The sequence below is a fragment of the Macaca nemestrina genome, chromosome 15, assembly GCF_043159975.1.
Source record: "Macaca nemestrina isolate mMacNem1 chromosome 15, mMacNem.hap1, whole genome shotgun sequence".
NCBI classification, from domain to species: domain Eukaryota; kingdom Metazoa; phylum Chordata; class Mammalia; order Primates; family Cercopithecidae; genus Macaca; species Macaca nemestrina.
This window is the reverse complement of record NC_092139.1, coordinates 89,085,842-89,106,768: the sequence shown is the minus strand read 5'-3', so window position 1 is coordinate 89,106,768 and position 20,927 is coordinate 89,085,842. Positions and strand designations below refer to the sequence as shown.

General features: G+C 47.3%; 2 long non-coding RNA genes across 2 annotated transcripts; one reads left to right on the top strand and one right to left on the bottom strand.

Annotated features, from left to right (window-relative positions):
- Positions 1 to 3,513: 3,513 nt before the first annotated feature.
- On the top strand, positions 3,514 to 18,870 carry LOC139358672 (uncharacterized). The gene is made up of 3 exons (XR_011613928.1): positions 3,514 to 3,718; positions 10,830 to 11,008; positions 17,235 to 18,870. It is a non-coding gene; the product is annotated as an uncharacterized lncRNA (long non-coding RNA).
- LOC105464683 (uncharacterized) lies at positions 11,030 to 15,355 on the bottom strand. Its single transcript, XR_976914.2, has 3 exons — positions 13,285 to 15,355; positions 12,540 to 12,701; positions 11,030 to 12,336 (listed from the first exon to the last, which is right to left on the bottom strand). It is a non-coding gene; the product is annotated as an uncharacterized lncRNA (long non-coding RNA).
- Positions 18,871 to 20,927: the final 2,057 nt, after the last annotated feature.

The following is a 20,927-nucleotide window of genomic DNA, read 5'->3' as shown; positions in this document are numbered from 1 at the left end:
CTGCACCCTACTCTATGTCCTCCTTCTCCCGCATCCAAGGTCTTTGAGGTCCCTCTTGTTTTTACTTGCTAAACTTCCCACAAGAAGATACAAAAGAGCTAGCGATCTAAATGGCAGAAAGATATTTTCTCACAGTTGTGCAGCTGGAAAATCCACGATAAAGGTGTTGGTGGGTTTGATTTCCCCTGAGGCCTCTCTTTTTGACTTGCAGGTCCCTACCTCTTTGCTGTGTCCACACATGGTCTTTCCTCTGCACGCTCATCTCTGGTGTCTCATTTCTGTGTGTGCAAATTTTTACTTTCTAGGATGACATCAGTCAGATTGGATAAGAATCCACCCTAATTTCTTCATTTTCACTTAATCACCTCTTTAAAGATGCTGTGTGCAATTTCGGTCACACACACACTGCATTACAGCTTCAATGCATGAATTGTGGAGAACATAATTCAGCCAATAACCCTCCATCCTATGGACTCCAAAAAACTCTCTTCCTGTTATACTAAAGTTCTCACAAAACTCAGAGCAAATGGATGAAGATGAAAGTCATGAGCTTGTGACACAGGGCTGTCTTGAGCAGAGACAAGATCCAACCAAATAGATGGTACAAGTATGTTCTTATCCAAAGAAAGACCTCAGGCCACTGTACGAGGTGAAATACAGTGTCCCTCACAAAGAGGTCTCCACCTAGAACATATGCTGGTGCAATTTTCAGACTTCAAATAACCCTAGAAACCAGGGAACATTAAACCACATCCTGTGGGACATCCCCGGCCTGCCACGTTTTTTAAATATCCCCACAACTGATAGCAGTTTTCATATTTTTAAATGGTTACATTGCAGATGGTGCTGTCAGAACCTACATATTATCCCCAACGTTGTCTCATGTGTGGCAAAGACTAAAATACTTCTTATCTAGACATTTAAGAAAGAGTTTACCAAATTCTAAAAAGTAATGAGCCCTAAAATATTTGAGTAAATGCTGAACCTCAAGCAAAATAGGAGAAATCAAAAATATAAGTGCAAGAAGATAATTTTTTATGTCTCACAGGTTGGCAAACGTTTGCACTTTCAGCAATGTACTTCCATCGATATTTAGGGCTGGCATTGTAAACTGGTAGAACCCCTCTGGAGGGGAATGTGAAAACAATGGGTAAAAGTTAGAAAGGCACATCCTTTTGACCCAACAATTCCACTTCTGGAAATTCATCCTACCTTCATATGCACACAGGAGCTCAAAGGAGTCTGCACAGGATGCTCGCTGCAGTGTGATTTGTAAGATCAAAATCATGGTGATAACCATTAGAGGTTGCCTGGCTAAAATCCTGCTGTGGAATACTCTACAGCCTTAGAATACTTGGGCAGTGCTCTATGCCTAGGATGTCCCGGGATAGAATAAGAAATGGTGCATGTAGGGGATGGTCTTTGACAAGGGGGACAAGGACAAAAGCCTTACACTTCATTCTCTCCTTTTCCTCTGAGCTTTTCCACATCAGCCAAACAGGGTAGGGAGAGTAAAAGCCCCTCAGGCAGGGCCTGGCCACCTGCTCTGGTCTCTGAATGCAGCCTGGCCTGACAACTTGGCTGCAACTTTGTGACCAACCCAGAGCCAGAACCACAAAACTAAGCGACTGTCAATTCCAGGTGCACCGAAGTGACAAGATCACAAACACATGTTCTTTTACCATGCTCACTATTAGGGAGCAATTTTTATGCAACAATAGGCAATAAATACAATTTGATTTTTGAAATACATTTTCTTGTGGATATTTCAAGTACACAACATATTGATATAGGATACATGTAGAATAAAATGGTTACTTTGTTTTTCCTAAAATCCATTTAATCGAAGTTTATGAAGCCTAAACTATATATAATCATGGCTATGTTTACCAATTGATTAAAGAAATTTAAATATTGGATGCTTGTCTGAATATTTATTAAATTAATTATCTCCTTAAGTAGATTAATAAAGATTTCAGCTACAAAAGTACTGATGTCCATGGAAATCACAAATGCTGGATGTCAGTGAGGAAGAAGGAATGGACTCAGGTTAACTCTTCCCTGTGGAGCCATTTTGGAAGCTCCCATCCTATAGGGAGACCATTCACTTTTGGGGAGTTTCCAGGACAGAGCCTCAGCGATGTGCGACAGGGGAATTTTGAGGGAGCGCTGAGCCTGTCCCTCAAAATCTCCCCAGTTCACCTACCTGAGGTATTGAGGAAAAGAGGAGGGAGCAAAAATAAGAAAAACATGGCCAGGTGCAGTGGCTCACGTGTATATTCCCAGCACTTTTGGAGGCCGAGGTGGGTGGATCACTTGAGATCAGGAGGTCAAGACCACCCTGGCCAACATGGTGAAAACCTGTCTCTACTACATACACAAAAGTTAGCCAGGCAAGGTGGTGGGCACCTGTAATCCTAGCTACTCAGGAGGCTGAGGCAGGGAGAATTGCTTCGACCTGAGAGGCTGAGGTTTTAGTGAGCCGAGATTGTGCCACTTCATACATCATGGGTCTGAGAAATGCCTCATCCGTTATTTTGGGGCCAAGAGCAGAAAGGCTCTGCTGCAGGTGCAGGCAGGGGTGTCGGTGTCCTGCTATTGGGACTGAGAAACTAGCAGACTCTACCATAATAGAGGAACTGGACATAGGAACTGAAACCTTGTGCTTAAGGCAAGGCTTCAGAGGAGAATCCTACTGTAGACCCATGGGATTTAGCAACAAGTCTATGTCATGTGCAGTTGCGAATTATTTCTCTTTTGAAAACAACCTCTGAGAAGCTACTGGGCTTCTCAGCAGTGCCAGGTGGGTCACAAGGAAGAGGGGATCTGGGCAGACTTCACAGTGTCCCCTCCTCTGGTTTGCTCTGTTGGGAATCACAGGCTGCCACACAGCCTGGGGCCAGGACCTCAGCAGGGCTGGGCAGCAGTTCTGGGGCCTGATCCAGACCGTTGATCTCAGGAGTTGCCCTGTCCAACCATATGACCATCCAGGAGCAGGACAGTGGACAGAGGTTGCCTCTGTCTGTGTTTCTACCCAGGCCCTCATTCTCTAACTCACACAACAGCTCCAAGTTACCAGATGATTCTGGCCCTTCCAGGCCATGTCTCTGCCTGATGTGTGCTCTGTAGGGACTCCTGGAGGGGGCTGGAGGGAAGGGCAACCTGAAAGGCTCAGATCCAGTTGAACTGGGCCAGATTCACTCATGGCTTTATCCACAGGCCTCCCGGGGCTGAAGCAAGAGGGTGGCAGAGGCTGGGAGGGTGTTTTGGTCTCACTTCCCCATCTGCCTGTGTCACTGTGGCGTATTTACTACTACTATCCCACACCTGACAGTAATAGTCAGCTTCATCCCCGGCCTCGACCCCGCTGATGGTCAGGGTGGCGGTGTTCCCTGAGTTGGAGCCAGAGAATCGCTCAGGGATCCCTGAGGGCCGTTCGCTATCATCATATATGACCAGCACAGGGGCCTGCGGTGGCTTCTGCTGGTACCAGTGCACACTTTTACTTCCAATGTTGTCTCCCCCACAGGTGATCCTGGCCGTCTGTCCTGGGGACACCGACACCGAGGGTGGCTGAGTCAGCTCATAGGAGGCCGCAGAGCCTGCAAAGGAAAAGAAAGAAAAAAAGTAGAGGTTAACTTGCAGGTGAAAGACCCTTTTTATGAAATCCTTGCCCTCCTGATGTGGACAAGTTCCAGAGAGTCTGTGAACCCTCAAGGTAACCCCTGCGATCAGCCCCAGTGCCAGTGGCCCATGGACTTTCCTGTTGCGTGGAGCCTTTGAACGGAAAACCCACTACTCTCTCCTGGCAGGTGCAGCCGCTCAGGCTCTCACAAGGCCTTGAGCAGAGTGTGCGGGGAGTTCAGCCCCAACAGCCCCCACCCTGCAGCAGGGTCATGACCATCCTGCCCATCACAGGCAGGGCCCTACTGAGCTCAGAGTCAGGGCCACACTGAACCCGGAGCCCTTGGTCTGGGCAGGTTGGTGAGACCCTGGGGGCAGCACCTGTGCAGTGAGCAAGGAGGCCGAGGAGGAGAAGGGTCCCGGCCATGGCTGAGGCACCGCCAAGGCTGCTTCCCAAAGTCAGGCTGGGCAGGTTCCTCTCAGGCCTCTCTTATACCTTTGCTGAAGAGAACAGCCCGTGATGCAAATCAGCAGCGTCAGGAGCTGCTGCTGGAGGAGATCTGTGGTTTCCAGAGAAGGGCTCAGCCCCAAAGGAAACAGAGAGAGGAGGGGTGGCCCCTGCTTACCCACCCCCTCAGCCCATGCGATTTTCCTTCACCCACTGATCCCACGGTCTGGGCTCACATCTTTACCCAGATTGTGCCCATCCTTGCTGCTTGGCTGGGTTGGCCATGGAAAAGCTCAAAGCTGAGTTTCTCTTCATTTTCTAGGGGATACAAAGTTCTTCCTACAGGATAGTGGTTGACCTGTTCAAGAGGTTGCCAGAGTCACAGTGGTGATGGGGGAATTACCTGGGGTCCACAGTCCCCTCCTCCCTTCCATCCTGGCTCAGGAGGGAGGTGGTTAGCTTTTGTCTGCATCTCTAGAAATGTCCTGGTCATAAATACTTTATGTCAGATGTGAGATGTCTGGTATTGGCCTAAATCCATTTTGAAGACACATTCCAGAGCTCAATGCAGGGACCCTCTTCATTCTCACTCTACAGGGGCCAGCAGAAGCCTTGGACAGGTCCAGGCCCCACCCCAGGGCACAGCTCCTCAGTACTAGGGGAGAATGAAATTGCTTGGTTGCCAAGTGCACACGGAGTGTTGCAAGATCCATGGGATGTGATAAGTTTCTACCTTGACAGTGAGTTCTAGTGCCAGGTCATAGGTGCTGTGCCTCGGTATCACCAGGGTGCTTTCAGGACCAGGGACAGATCAGGATGGGAAGGAGATATTTGCTTCATGAGAAAATGAGAGGGGACTGCAAACTCCAAGACCTTGGAAGTGAGTGTTTATTATAACGATGTTGTCTTCAGTTGCTGGGAAAATGTATCAATGGATAAAAACTGAAATCAAGGAAAGGTTAATGAGCAAGTATTTTGTGCCTCATAAGGAAATCAAGAGCTGTAATTTGGGGGGTTCACCAGGACAGACTGGGAAGAGTGGACATGGAGGAGTGGCCAGGGAAGGAGAAGTCCCTATATCTGCAGGACAGGACCTCCCAGAGCAAAGGACAGAGAGGTGGGATATGTTTGACTACAGAATGGGATGGCATGTGTGACCGTGAGATGGGGGCCAGGGCGATGGGAAGAGGCAAAGTGCCTGAATCTGTGTCAGAAAATTAGGCACCATCTCCAAGAGTCAGATCCGAAACCAGGAAGTCAGAAGAATTTAAACATCAGTGTCCGGGACAAGTACTCTAAGAAAAGAAGAACCTCTTTCCCTCCAGGTCTCAGGTCACGGTCACTGACCCTCCCTGCATGGCAGCATTTCTCTGATGCCCAGACCCACCCCATGCCCAGGAGTTTCTGCCAGGTTGCTCTCTGCTGCCCCCTGGTGGCCTCTCTACGCTGGCTGCTGGAGGCTCAGGGGCCTCCTGGGTCCAGGTGTAGATTCAGAATCTGCTGCTCAGTTCCCTGATTGCTTCCTTCATGGATTGCTGACCTCAGGGAAGAAATTCCTTTTCTCTATGTGGCCCCTTCCTGCCTCAGGACCTGGCACAAGGCACTCAGATTCCTGATGGAAATACAAACACTCACATGTGGAGGAGGAGGTGACAGGGCCCTCCTGAGGCTCCCTGCACGTGTCACTGGGTGGGGGGTGGTCCTGAAGGGGGACCGGGACTTGGTACTGAGGGATACAGGACTGAGGTGTGGCCCTGACTGGGTCTGGATGCAAATATAGGGCCAATGTGGGTCGGTGGTGACTCCTGCAATACAACAGAGACAGAAGCTCATTCACTCAACAAATATTCCCCCGACCCACTCTGTCCTGGCAAGACAGCATTTTAGGAATTCAGCGTGAGGAAGACACAGTCCTTGCTCTGAGGAGTTTCCTGTCCTGTTGCTGGGTCAGTGCAGTAGGCACACTGGGTTTACAGACCCAGCAGATACTCCCTACACCTGTGTGTCATCCCCTCTATTCAACTGAAAACCAGGCAAATGTCCAGTGTCTCCCAGCCAGGAGTGACCATGTATGTAGCCTACCATTGATCCATGTGATGTAAGAGTCAGATGGCTGAGTTTGCCCTCAGGAAACTTTTCCTCTTATGAAGGAAGGATTTGAGCTTTGCTTTATCTCTTGAACATGGGTGTGATAACTGGAGCTGCAGCAGCCACGCTGAGGCCTTATATCAACAACAGTGAAAGCAAAGTCAACATCGCATTGAAAGGGAATGGAGAGTTACAAATATTTGAGCTTCCTGTGGCACTGGTGAGCATCTGGAACTCAACCACCAAGCACATGCACACTTATTTTTGTGGAAGAAAATTGGATGCTCCCTGGTTCCTGCCATACATGTACTTGTAGTGAAAAAGCATTTCTGACTGATAATGCAATGATTAATAGAAGTAAATCAATCAAAAATAATGAAATAGAAGAATAACCGTGGAATTGTATGCAGATAATCATGGAAAGTTCCGACAGAAGCTGACTGGCGGCTGTTGTAGATTCAGTGTTTGGAGAAGGCCTCCCTGAAGAACAGTCTGCGGAGCTCCTTTGAGGAAGGAGTGAAGACAGGAGTGATGGAAGTGTGTGCGGGGAGCTGTGTCTGTGCCCTGGGGGGAAGGGTCTCGGGTGTGTGAGGATCTGAAAAGACAGTGGGAAGCCTGAAGGGGATCTGGGATGTAAACCAGTTCAGGTCAGATGTGGCATTTGCTCACAAGTGAAGAATTTGGGGACAGGCATGATGTGTAGTGTGTGAAATTCACAGGTAATAAATTAGGTGATCTGGGGCAGCATAGCAATGAAATCACTCTTGACCTCCAGGAAGATGCTACTGTGTAGGGACAGGTGTGGCTTGCGTGGGTCCAGACCAGGTCCCAGCCCTTCTCTAGTTCACCTGGCCCTATGGACACTCAGGGACTGGTTCCTTGTCCCTCCCCTCTACCCGATGCCCACCATGTAGCCCTGGGGGGACCCACCCTGCTGCCTGTGTGTCTGGTCCTTAGCCAGCTTTCTGGGACCCAGTGTGGGTGACCCAGCCCTGCTTTCCCTGAAGTTCTAGAGATTTGCTGACCCAGGGGCAAAGAATTCAGGGAGCGCACTTAACAAGGAAAAGAAGGGTCTGTGAGAGGGAGTGACAGTTCCAAGGTCACTGGGGAAGGAAGAAAGAAGAGCGAGATCAGAGAAATCTTAGACCCTTAATGATGAGCTCTTTCTAGTGGCCTGGAAGCATCCTGGGCTTGGGGAGGGTACATCGGATAATCTTAAGTCAAATTTTGGAGGTCCTGATGCAAACAGCTTCCCATCATCAGTTCTTCCAGCTGCCTGTAGGGAGTGCTGCTCTACCTTTCAACCTGACAAAATTTGTAATACAATGTTTTAGGTTTAGGAATCCCCCCATAAAAACGATCTATCTAAGTTAATGTTCTATTAACTCAACTTATAAGTTGTAGATATATTAATACAATGGTATTTCTCAGTGCTTTTTTGAGCGGAGTATCATTTTCTGTTTTTGTTTTTGTTTTTGTTTCTTCCATTTCCATGAGTTGTGGCCATAAACACAAGCCATGAGCATTGATACAGGAAGCCTCTGCTTTTCCTATTCAATACATCCCACACCTGACATAGTTACCTTATGTAAGTGTCCTACAGTGAATTTTGAAAAACATGGGTTGAAGCAATAGGCAGAGAAATGTCACCTGTGGTAAGATTTTACCCAAGAGTCACACAGGGTATTACTCATGGAGCAAATAGATGATGTTCACATGCAGGTGACCCTGCACAGGTGTGACTGAGTCATTCCGGGTCAGACATGAGCTGAGCACATTTCCTTCCCATTGACAAAGGTGGCTTCTGTCCTGCTCACCCCTGTGAGAAGCTCCTGGCTCTTCATGCCGGGAAGATGCTCTTCATGTTGGGAATGCGGAGCTCGGGCTGTCACGGGAGAATGAGGAGACCTTATTTGTGGGCTTTGAACTTCTTGGAATCACAGGTTTTTGTTTTTCTCTGAAAGCACAATTATCAGGGAGCAGAATTTCAGAGTAAGGGCCCCTTACCTGCCCCAGGTTGTACTGAAAGGACTTTTCTAGTGCACATCACCGAGGAGGTCTCCAGGAGCCTGAGACTGGCTGAGTCAGTCCTCACTGAGGCCCAAGCAGCAGGGGAATGTGTGATGATTTCCTCTTGTATTGTGGTTTATTCAAAGATTGAGTTTTCTTTGAAATCCCAAAATCCTGTCACTTGAAATTCGGAGCCTTGCAGAGATGTGTTCACTGCTTCAAGTGGTGGAAAATTCTCCAGTTGGATGAGTTCCTGCAATTGTCTGCACTTTCAAAAGTCTCTAATTTAGAGTTCAGGCATGTTTGTAGAGCAGAAGTTCCAATAAAGTAGGTGTAGAAGAGTGTGTTAGATAAGCAAGAGAGATGGTGAGAGAGACCATGAAAGCTTCCCAATCCCCTTCACCTCTAACACACGTGGTTCACATCTCCCAGGAACATACAGCATGGACAGCAGAGACTGAGGGCTGGAAAGTCTGTGTTTAGAGCTACAGGTTTCTTCATCTGCCTATTCCACTAGAAGATCTAATCACCTTATGCACATCAGAGATAAGGTGTCCTCAGCTACCATCTCTCCCTCTATGTGACTCAGTGTTCAACAGCTATGAATGACCATTTTCTTAAGAATCAAATTCGCATGTAAACTTAGCAGTGGACACGGTCCTCCCAAGCACAGAGATCAGAGTCAGCAGCACAGAATCTGCCCTGTGGGCACAGTGTGCATGGCTCCAATGCACACCAAGCATAGCCCTACTGCGTGGGAACAGTCCTGCTGCCCACAGTGAATACTGTCATCTTGGGAGCTACTTTTTACAAAATTCTTCACAAGTCTTGTCTAAGAATCCTGGTTTAGAAATGCTGGCTGGAGACAACTGACACTCAAATATGAGCATGAGAAATTTGAGTATTCTTCCTGGCAACAAATTAGCAGATTCAATAGACATTCCTGCAACACTGGAAATGTGTGACCTTGGACCAGACAGGAGATCATTGTTAATAAGAGAAAGAGAGAGAGAGAGAGAAAGTTGAGTTGTAGCATATAGAGCAGAGAAAATGGTGCTTAGTACAAAATTCTTTCCATTTTTAACAGTTGCATAATTCAAAATTAAACTAGCATTACTTTGCTTCTTGTGTATGCAGTATTTTTATTATGGTAAAATAAACATAACAAAACGTTTCGTCCTTTTCATCATTTTTAAGTGTGTAATTAAGTGGCAGTAAGTACAGTAAAAATGTTGTGCTGTCATCACCACTATCCAACCCCAGAGCTTTTTCATCAGTGCACTCAGAACGTCTGTATCTACTAGACAGCTACTTTAGAAACTTTGGAAATTGTAGACAAAATGATGAGTGTGTGATAAAAAGAAAATACCAAGGATGAACTAAAGACCATGTTTGCACGTCAACTCCAGCTTCTGTGAAATCTCAGTACAGTAGGGGGTATGCCTCATCCAGGAACTCAGATGAGACACACCCCCAGGGCCTTTTCTGGGAAGTTTCTACCCAAGAAGCAGAGGAATTTCAACAGGACTGTGCCCTCTGAAACAGCTCTCTCCTCTTCTGCAGTACGTGTGATTACTTCTGGTGTTTCAGTTCACCGGACTGATCTCTACAATAGTTGAAGGATCCTGGAAGATGAATTTGGATTTGTACAGATCCAGACAGGCAATAGTGGCATTTACAGTATCTGTGCCAGATGGGGATCTCCTGGAACAGAATGCTATGGCTGCAGGTGCACAGTTACATCATTGAAGCAGATACTGAGGTCTTGTCTGTTCCCCTCAGAGACTAGGATCAGAATCAGTGCACATTCATGTGGGATGGACAACAGTATACATTCACACTTTTTCTGCCGGGCATCATTAGCTCTCCCTTCCCTACCATTTTATCATTATGGGAGTTCAGGCCATCTGGACATCATAGTTCAATCACATGTACATGATGGGCGCGGCCTATTGGAAGCTTTTGTGAGATCCATGTACTTTTGAGAGTGGGAAATAAACTAAGATGTTTCCTCTTTCATACTAGCTGAAATTGAGAGTTTAGTTGTCTGGAGCAGCTGAGACTCTCCTACAACATAAACAACATGTTATTATAGCCTTCAATTCCTCCCAGGAAGAAAGAGACACAAGGTCTCTAAAGGTCTAGGAGTAGTATATTTTACACTTGGGGATGTGACTCCGACCCATATATCAGGAGCCATAAATATCACCCATTGTTTTCCAGGTCCAGAGTACTGAGGCTCTGCAGCAGGTGCAGGCAGGGTTGTGAGTGTCCTGCTGTTGGGGCCAGAGAATCCAGCTGACTCTACCGTGGGAACTGAAACCTCCTGCACATGGCAAACCCCATTGGAGAATCCCAATGTAGACTCCTGGGGTTTTGGAAGAAGGCCATGTCATGTGCAGTAGAGTATTACTTCCCTTTGGAAAAACAGCTCCTTTTGTCTTACTGGGCCCTGGGAGAGACAGGATAACACTGGACATCAAGCGACCATGTTGCCAGAACTGCCAGATCCCCCCAGCTGTGAGCTCAGGCAGGCCAGCAGTGGTCTCTGGTGAGATGGATGTGACACATCTGGGACAGAGCAGGGTCAGGGCTCCAGGACTCAGTCACCTGCATAAACAGCTGGTCTACATACGTGTTCTCATTTCTCTTCCACCAGTGCCTCTCCCTGGCTTCACACATACGTCTTACGGGTGGAGATGGGGCTGAAGCAGGTTACTCCAAAGCACCGTCATCTGAAGGGGTAAGACCAGACCAGCACTGTACAATCACAACATGATGTGAGCCTCATGTGAATCCTACTGTCTCGTCACCATATTAGACATAAAAAATAAAAAGGTAAACCAGTTTCAATAATATACTTTATTTAACCCAAAGTATGAAAAATAATATTTACACATGTACACAATCTAAAATTATTTATGAGATATTTTATAGATGTTTTCATAGCTACTGTTATTATTTTATTTTGGGGAGATTCTTTATGTTGAGATTGTGTGGTTGATGGAGGCTTGAAGGAGTCGGGTTGCCAAGGGTGAGCTGTGCTGGCTTCGTAAGTGCCAACTTTGATAAGCTGAAGAGGGGGTGAAAGAGTGATTGTGCAGGATGTGCAGGGTGGAGGTGGGCAGTATCCATCCTACAGCTGCCCCTGTGGGAGCATCTCTGGTCCCTGCATGGTGTGAGGTTGCTCCCTTTTCTGTGGATTCCTTGCAGGAAGATATGATTCCTCCTCTCCTTCAGGACTCATAGTAGCTGGCATTTCAGGCTCCCTTTTCATTTTATAAGAATAGAAGGAACACTCAGAAATAGTTGGGCATTTGGATGCTCACAGTGGAAATTTAGGAAGTTCGCTGGTGCATTCCAGTGTATAGTGGCCATCTCAGGTCCATGGTGGTTCATTTTGGTGAGAGCTGACCGTCTTAGTTTGGGTTCCCTGGAAGTAGACTCTGAGGTAAAGATTTCCATGCACAGAGAATCTGGAAGGAGTGAGGGAGGCATCACCCGCAGAAGGAGAACCTGACCCACAATAGGATTGCAACTGAGGCCTCAGGATCCACGATGGGAAGTCTGGAGCTGGAAGGCCTTTCAGTGTCAACTTGTATTAAGGCAGGGCCTTGGATTCTTGGCCTTACGCAGTCATCAAACCAAAACACTCAAAATTGAACCTAAATATGAGAAAGGAAGTTTTCTGGAAACAATAGCACTTTCCTGTGAGGATACAGCTCTGAGCTTCTAGAAGGTCCCAGCAGATGAGTGCGGGTGAGCTCACAAAAGGGTATCGAGGCAGATGCCGCAGTGTCCCCTCATCTGCCTTTGCTGTTCAAAATCCCAGGCTGCCATGGAAGCCTGGAACCTCAGGTGTTGAGCTGAGCTGGGCATTTTTGGGGACTGATGTAGGATATTTGGAAGGAATGACCCAATCATCATCGTATGGAAACTTAATGCCAAGTGATGTTTCTCTGCATCTCTCTCATCTTCCATCCCATTCTTATTTCCCCAAGTCACTCCAGAGGCCCCAAATCACCAGTAAATTCTGATTATAGCAGCACTAAACCCATTCCTGCAGAGTCAACATGTAGGGCTAGACAAAAGGATGGCCTGGAGGTCTCAGATTTAGTAGAACTTGGCCAGACCTGCTCATGGCTTGGTCCACAGTCTTCCTGGTCCTGGAGGAAGAAGATGACACATATGAAAAATGGATTTGTGTCTCACCTCCCCATCTGCCTGTGTCACTGTGGGATTGTTCTCATCCCCGGAAAAGCAGTAATAGTCAGCCGTGTCTTTGTTCAGGACCCTGGTGATGGTCAGGGCGATCGTGTCCCTGAGGTGGACCCAGAGAATGGCTCAGGGAATCCCGGAGGTCGCTCACCATCTTTATATATCAGCAGCACAGAGGCCTGGCCTGGCTTCTCCTGGTACCAGTCAGCATAATTATCCCTCAGTACATTTCCAGAGCAGGTGATCCTGGCTGTCTGTCCTGGGGACACTGACACCAAGGGTGGCTGTGTCAGCTCATAGGAGGCCACAGAGCCTGCAGAAGAGGACAGGAGAGGGGGCTTGAGGATAACAAACACATTTCCAGTGGTATCACCCTGAGGCTGTGCCTAGGCTGTGCTCAGGGTTCAGGGCAGGACCAGCTCAGGAGCCTGCAAGGGCTGAGCCTAGGGCAGGGCTTGGGGGCAGCACCTCTGCAGAGGGTGAGGAGGGAGAGCCGAAGAGGGGTCCAGGCCATGGTAAGACACCCAGAGCTCGAACTCAGGAGCCCAAAGCACATGGGAACTCCCCAGGCTTCACTTATTTCCTCTCAGGCCCGGTGGGGCATTGCATGTTTGGTGTTTATGCAAATTTACTTCTCTGGGACTTCTCATGGTGGGATGTCACTCAACCCAGATCTTTGGGACACAATTCAGCCAAGAACTCTCTACCCTACAGACCCCAAGACTCATGTCTTTTTTACTTGTAAAATGCATTCGTCCCATCCCAATCACCTAAATCCCGATCCAAACTCTAAGACCAAACTCTCATTTGCATATCATCTAACTCAAGTGTGGGTGATTCTACAGGTCTGATTCATCCTGAGGGTTTAAAGGATAACAGCTTTGGGGGGGTTTTACCTCCTCTCTCCTGTTGTCAGCTGAGTGTTCAGGAAAGTCAAATTTCCCACTTTATTTGCTAAGATTAGAAGAGAAGAGCCAGTCAGCATCAGCAACATCTGTGAGGTACATGTCTGAAAACCACAACTGTCTACCCTTGAAATAATGTACATAAGTTAAATACCCATTAATTGAATTTATTAATCAGTAGCCATGGGATATCTTTATCAGTGTTTAGAAAAAAAACAGAATTGATACAGAACATAGAACAAAAAGTACATTAAGTTAAATTGTACTAAGAGAAGAGTGTGTCCTTGTTAAGAAAGACAACTCACAGACATAAACAGTCTAAAGAAAATTCATCTCATATGCATATTAAAGTACTATTTTCGATGTTAACATTAAGTATCCACATTTTGATATGCAAATAGAGACTCTCTAATGGTTACACAAAGTGCATTATTTTTTCTGTTTGATACGACATTTGGTTTAGGTTCCCTTGTGGAGTGAGGGTGATCTTGACTGTAGGAAAGAAGGATGTGCCATGGAATGTTTCCTAACACACACACACACACACACACACACACACACACACACACACGCACATATGTATATGAGAGGATAATTTGCAGCATAAACATATTTCTGCCAAAAAGGTTCTGTTCTTTCTCTGGCAACTTGACTTGGGGTCTTTATCATTTAACATCTCAAGCTCTCTTCCTTATCCCGTTGTTACATTCTGTTCTAGAATTTTCATGGATTATAAAAATATTCAATACATGTAAAACTGAAACTATTTGTTTATTTGTCATTCTCAGAACTTCCATGTTCTCTTCTGTTTGTGGCTTCAGTCAAATGTTGATATTAGGACCCTTCTCTCTGAGCCTGCCTTGGATATTCCAGCTTTGGTACAAGTTTTCTGGCCCACTTGCCCCTCCCACTCCCTCAGACTTTTGCCTTAGGGGGAGTCTATTCCTGATAAATTAAAACTCTCCCAAAACTCAGAGCAAGCAATGCAGAAAAATGTTATGTGATTGTGACCCAGGGCTGTCTTAAACCCATGATCCAATCAAATAGATGATATGAGGATGTTCTTATCCAATGAAAGACCTCAGCATAATACAGGTGAAATACAGTGACCCTCACAGAGAGATCCCCACCTAGATCATATGCTGGTGGAATTTTCAACCTTCAGATAAACCTACAAACCAAGGAATGTTCAACCACATCCTGTGGCCATCCCTGACCTGACACCTGTTTTAGTATGGCCCAGAGCTGATGGTGGTTTTTATCATGTTAAATGGTTACATTGTAAATGATGCTATAGGTATCTATGGAATATCCCCAAAGTTGATCTTTGGGCAACAAAGACTAAAATAATTCTTTTCAAAATTTATTTTTATTTTTTTTAATGTAATAGAGATGAGGGTTCACTGTGTAGCCCAGACTAATCTCAAATTCCTGGGATCAAGCAATTCACCCGTCTTACCCCTCCAAAGTGCTCGGGATTACAGGCGTGAGCCATAGTGCCTGGCTACAAAGACTAAAATTCTTCTTATCTCGATATTTAAGAAAAAGTTTAACAAATGCAAAAAAGAAAAAGTAATGAACTATTTCTGAAAAGGCCCAATCTTAGGCAGAACAGGAGACTCAAAAATAAAACTGTAAAAAGGTAACATTTTTCAGTTTGATATGTTTGCAAAAATTTACACTTTCAACAATATACTCTGAGTAAGCACTTATGGCTGGCATTGAAAATTGGTAGATCTCTCTGGCGGTGAATCTGACAACAACCGGTGAAAATTACAAGCACACATCTTTCTGATCCGCAATTTCACTTTCAGAAATGGATCATATCGTCATATTCACACAGGAACGCAAAGGAGGCTGTACAGGGATGTTCGCTGCACTGTTGTTTCTAAGATCAAAGTTGTGGCGATAACCATTAGAATGTAGTTGGCTAAAATTCTACCCACGGTGTGGGAGATGGTGATGTATTTAGGGTGAAGACATCCCCAAAAAATCAGTGACTACATCAATCAGGCAGCTCCTTGTCACTGTCTCTGTATTTGAAGAGCTAGGAAGAGTTGCACATTCAGGGACCACAGCACACAAGCATCAGGAAGCTGTCCCTGTCCTGGATGAGAAACCACGGGGCAGGTTTCCTGTTGGATTTCATGGTGGGAAAGGAGAGGAGCTGAGAGAGAAGAATTTTGAAGGTCATGCTGCAGGAAGCCCCTTGCACTGGGTGAGGAAGCATCTTCAGAGCAGAAAGGGAGCCTGAGAGCCCAGGATAGGTTTTGGTCTCAGTTCCCCATGAAGTTGAACCACTGTGGAAAGTGCTTCCACTCCTATATGAGCAGCAGTAATAATCAGCCTCGTCCTCAGCCTGGAGCCCAGAGATGGTCAGGGAGGCCGTGTTGCCAGACTTGGAGCCAGAGAAGCGATCAGAGACCCCTGAGGGCCGCTTACTGACCTCATAAATCATGAGTTTGGGGGCTGTGCCTGGATGCTGTTGGTACCAGGAGACATAGTTATAACCACCGATGTCACTGCTGGTTCCAGTGCAGGAGATGGTGACCGACTGTCCAAGAGACTTGGACACTGAGGGAGGCTGAGTCAGGGCAGACTGAGCCCAGGATCCTGGAAAGAGGGAGAAACACACTCCAGTGAGTCAGTGCTGGGACCAGGTGAGCCTGAGGAGCAAGAGACCAAGTATCAGCCCACAGGACCCAGAAGCCCCTTCCTTGGAGGTGTCACCTGTGCCCTGAGTGAGGAGGGTGAGGAGGACCAGAGCCCAAGCCATGGTGGAGACGTCCCGAGAGCGCTGCCTCCTGAGATCCCAGCACTGGACCTGCCCCCAGCCCTGTGTTATCCCCTCTGCCTCAGAGGAGGGCGGGGCCTCCATGCAAATCTGCACCCTGAGCTCCTCTCCTCACCCCACCCTCACCTGGGCCTGGGCTCAGAGGCTTCAGCTTCCCTGGACAGTGGGGCTCAGCTGAGGAGACTAAAGTCCTTGTTTGTCTATTCTGATGGCAGGAACTTAATTTTTTTGTACCTGATTTCCTCAGGAGAGAAAGATCTGCTGAAATCGCTTACCTGAGTGAGCTCCTGGCCCTCAGTGTCTCTGCTGTGAGGTGCCTGTGTCTCTGTGACCTTCTAGGCCTTGGCCCACCCTGCAGTGCCCTCTGCTTGGCACCCACCTCCAGGCTGTTTCTACTGTCAGGAAATGGGGGTGCCCACCTGGTGGACCCCTCTGCTGGGTATCATTGGTCCCTGGTCTCCCCAGGTGCAGCCTCGTCCCATCCCCACCCCCACGCTTTGTGCTGAAGCATCTGCAGCATTGAACCCCTGGAGCACATCAGCCGCCCCAGGCAGTGCACCCACATCCACACGGGCACATGTGGGAGGGACCCTGTGGAGGGAACAGGAGCACTGACCAGGTGCACAGTCCTGAGCCTGATTCCACTGCTCCCAATGCTGCCCTTCCCACTCATCAGCAGACGACGTGTCCTTCCCACCGTCTGGGTCTCAGCCTGAGAAATGGGGACCACAGAGCCCACACTGCACACAGGTGATCCATGGGAATATGACCAAGCAGGAAAAAGGGAAAGTTTGTTAACAGGCTTTTCTGTGTGCACCAGCGTGATATTTATTGTGAATGTTTGCTTTATTGAACTGTAATTTATGTGTTAAATCACAGAGATGCGTGTTTCCTGCTTTCTTACTTTTCCCATCAGACCACTTCCTCAGCACAACTTAAAGCTGACCTCTCTAAGCCTTGCGACAATGAAGACACACAGACATTCAATAAATACGTTTTTTTGTTTTTTTCCTTAAAAGGATTTTTGTATCTTTTCTTCTTTCCCCATTGCTTATGACAAAATTCTTTTAATGTTTCATATTAAATATTAATGGATTCAGGTTCCATTTAAATATTATAACATACACTATCCTGTCTTCCCACCTAGATTCATGTCTGGAACCAGGACAAGTGCGTGGAGCAGCTATTTGAGCACCAGGAAAGGAAATGGTACGATGCAGTTTGGGATGGTCCCGGCAGATGGCATACAACAGAGTCAGTGTCAGACTCCTGGATTTCCTCAGTGTTCCCTGGCTGGTTTCCTGACAGCCTGAAACTTGAAGGGGCACAAACCTGAAAGCAAAAAGACCAGAGAGCCCTATTGTTACGGATTGAAGATAGGAAAGGATATTATTTGACTCAAAATGAAGGCTCAGTCCCCTGCACAAGCAGGTGGTTCACACCTGGGTTCTCCTCTCTCTTACACCAGCGCCCCTCCCTGGGTTCACACCGATGTCCTATGGATGGAGACGGGGCTCCCTGCACCAGGTCACTCCACAGCCCCTGTAACCTGAAGGGGTGCAGACCAGCACTGTTCATTCACAATACGTTGTGAGTCTCATGGAAATCCCAATGTCTCGTCATTGCATTAGAAATACAAAGAGAAGAGAATGAGTTAAATAATATACTTTATTTGCTTAACATAACAAAAATAGTATCACCTTCATATGTAATTAAGTACAATTATTTGAGACATCTTATATATACTTTGCATGGCTACTGTTATTATGTTTTGAAGAATCTGTGGAGATTGTGTGGCTGATAGAGATGTGAATGGGTTTCCTGTTGACAAGCGTGGGCTGCTGTGGCTTTTTAAGTGTCAACTTTGATAGGCTGAAGGAGGGGTGGAAAGAATGATTTTTTACCCTGGGTGTGGAGGGTGGAGGTGGGCAGTGTCCATCCTGCAGCTCACCCTGTGGGTACATCTGTGGTCCCTGCATGGGGTGAAGCTTCTCCTCCTGTCCCGGGTTTCCCTGCAGGGGGATCTGACTCCAACTCTCCCTCAGAACCCAGACCACCTGGTGACTCAGGCTCCCTTTGCATTCCATACAAGTGCAAGAAACACTCAGATCTCATTGGGCATCTGGATACTCACAATGCTAATTTAGGAATAAATGGGTGCTTTCCAGTGTACAGTGGCCTCCTGAGGTCCTGCATGGCCGATGTTGGGGATGGCTGGTGATATTAATTTGGGTTCCCTGGAAACAGACTCTGACATGAAGAATTGTATGCACAGAGGATGTGAAAGGAGGTAAGGGAAGGAACACCGGGCAGGAGACCCCGACCCTCATTGAGTCCTCAGTCTTTCCCACAGGGAGCTGTGGAGCTAGGAGGAATTTCAGGTCCTTCTATATTGAGGCAGAGGGTTGAGATCTTGGCCTCAGGCACTCATGAAACCTAACCTTGCTGAGGAAGGGCATAAACCTGGAGGAGGCAGTTTTCTGTGCTGAGCAGCACTTCCCAGTGAAGAAGGCACAGCTCTCAGCTGCCACAAGCTCCCAACAGTGCTGGGTGGGTGAGATCAAAGGAAGGAATCCGAGCAGATCCCACAGTGTCCACTCCGCTGGTTTTTCTGTAGAGAATGACATGAGCCTGAGCTCATGTCTGGTGACTGATCCAGGATATTCAGGCCAAGGACTGGCTTGTCATGACCTGTGGAAATCCAGAGACCAGCTGAGGGATGTCTACCTCAGTCTGATGATTCAACCAGACCCCATTTCCCTAAGTCACAGCTGAGTCCCACACCCCAGTACATTGCGGTCAGCTGCGTCCTAAATCCACTCTTGACGCCCCCTCTGCAGAGTCTACCTGGAGGACTGGAGGAACTCAGATCCAGTGGTCTCAGAGCCAGGTGAACTGGGGCAGACCTGCTCATGAATTTGTCCACAGTCTTCCTGGTTTGAGGAAATGTCCCATCCTGGTCATTTCATCTGAATGATGGATTGTGTCATTAGGACACTTGTCACCTACTTTAGTGAGAATAGTTGAGTCATTTAAGGAACCACTCATCCATGTGGACTCATCAGGACGTCTGGTCTCATTTCACCCATGGTGTTGATACTTCTAGTCTGTCCCCATCCCCAAAGTACACCAGCCATTGCCATCCTCAGCTCTGCCATTGTTTATTTATTTTTCCATCAATATTTTATGTAAAATGGTAAAAAGCACCAGGGTTCTCTATCTAGTGTGGTTTTCTGGTGACTTTTACAAGTTTACATGAAATATTGATGGGAAATCCAACTGTAAGCCCCATGGTCTCTGTGAGAATCCCAGGGACACAGTCTTTGCACAGGGTGTGGGCTCCATAGGGTGGTAATCCCTGATCCCTGCAATGACATATATCCTGTCAATGAGCCAAAGACCACCTGGTGGCCGGAGCTGTGGCCTGAGACTGGTGAGAATCCCTTTCCCTGTGGAAACCATCTCCTCAAGGAGGCTGGGGATGTCCCATCCAGGAACCAGGGTCCTGAATGCCCCACTCCACCCACCTGAGACTCCCCTGAGCACAGGAGCCGCCCCTGAATCAGAGTATGCCTGGAACTGGAAGGAAAGGCAGAGGGAGAAGGGACAGGGGAGCCTGTGGAAGTGCCCAGGACTGAGGGCTCAGCTCCTCAGAATGTTGCTGAACAGAGAGGGACAAGACCCTGAGAGGGGCAGGAGGCTCAGGCAGCAATACTAGGTGAAGGGCTCAGGCCCTGGAAACCCTTTTTCCTCACACTGTGCCCTCCTCCTAGAGCACGTCTCCCAGGGAATCCTAGCCCTGTGGGAGCTGCCCAGGCTGACACCAGGGCCCAGGCACCTCCAGCTGCATTTCCTAGGTGAGGCCCTCACTGTTCCCCGTCTCCTGTCATTTGGGAGATGCCGCGTGAATGCAGCACTCAGGACGGGTTTACTGCAACCCGAGGGGATAGGATGCACTTTACTGGGCTTCCAGACCCAGGACTCATCCTCAAATACATCTTGAATCTTCAGGACTGGCCTCCCTCTTAGCCTCCTCCTGGGCAGCCCCAGACTAACTTCTGGTTGCAGCTCTGCTGCCCCCTGCTGGTGAGGAAGATGGAACCCAGGAGCTTCCCTCCTCCAGGTGACCACAAAACACCTGACACCTGGGAGGCTGAAAAGTATGTAGTCCAGCCTCAGTCTGTGCCATATGTGAACCCTTCTGGCTCAGCACAGAGAGGTGGCATATATGGTTGCAGGGAGGTGGGGCAGGTGCATTTCTGGTAACTGAGTCTCAGGTTGAAATGCTCTTCTGTGTACCATGGTTTTTGATCACAGAATGGAGAGTGCAGGAAAACCTTAGTCCAGTGAAATGCGGTTCTCCCCACATGTACTCCTGCTTCCCATGTATACTGAACACAAGATTGATTTTCCCACCCCAATAAGAACAGCTGCACTGTAACTGGAGCACCTGATGTTTCTGTCACTAAACCTCAGTTGTGTGCTTCAACCATCATCACCATCATTGTCATGGTATTTTTTCTATTAATCATAAGATTAAGAAGATTAAGGTAGAAAATTGTTGCCATAAGTAGGTGGGAGCTTTCTGTGTTCAGTCCACAAATGAGAAACTCTATAGCATTCCCTACAACTGTGGTTTAATCAGCATGGTTTTATTTTTCCTTATAAACTTAAATATTTATCAAAAGTTAACAGTTCAATGATTAAAACTGATACTTTTCTTCCATGAGATTTTGATCATTTTTACATGTTTGATGTGAAACTGTGCTTCTTATTGCTAGAAGGCCTTTTCTTCCCTGTAGGAATAATCAAAATGACTTTTAATCCACATTAGGCCCCT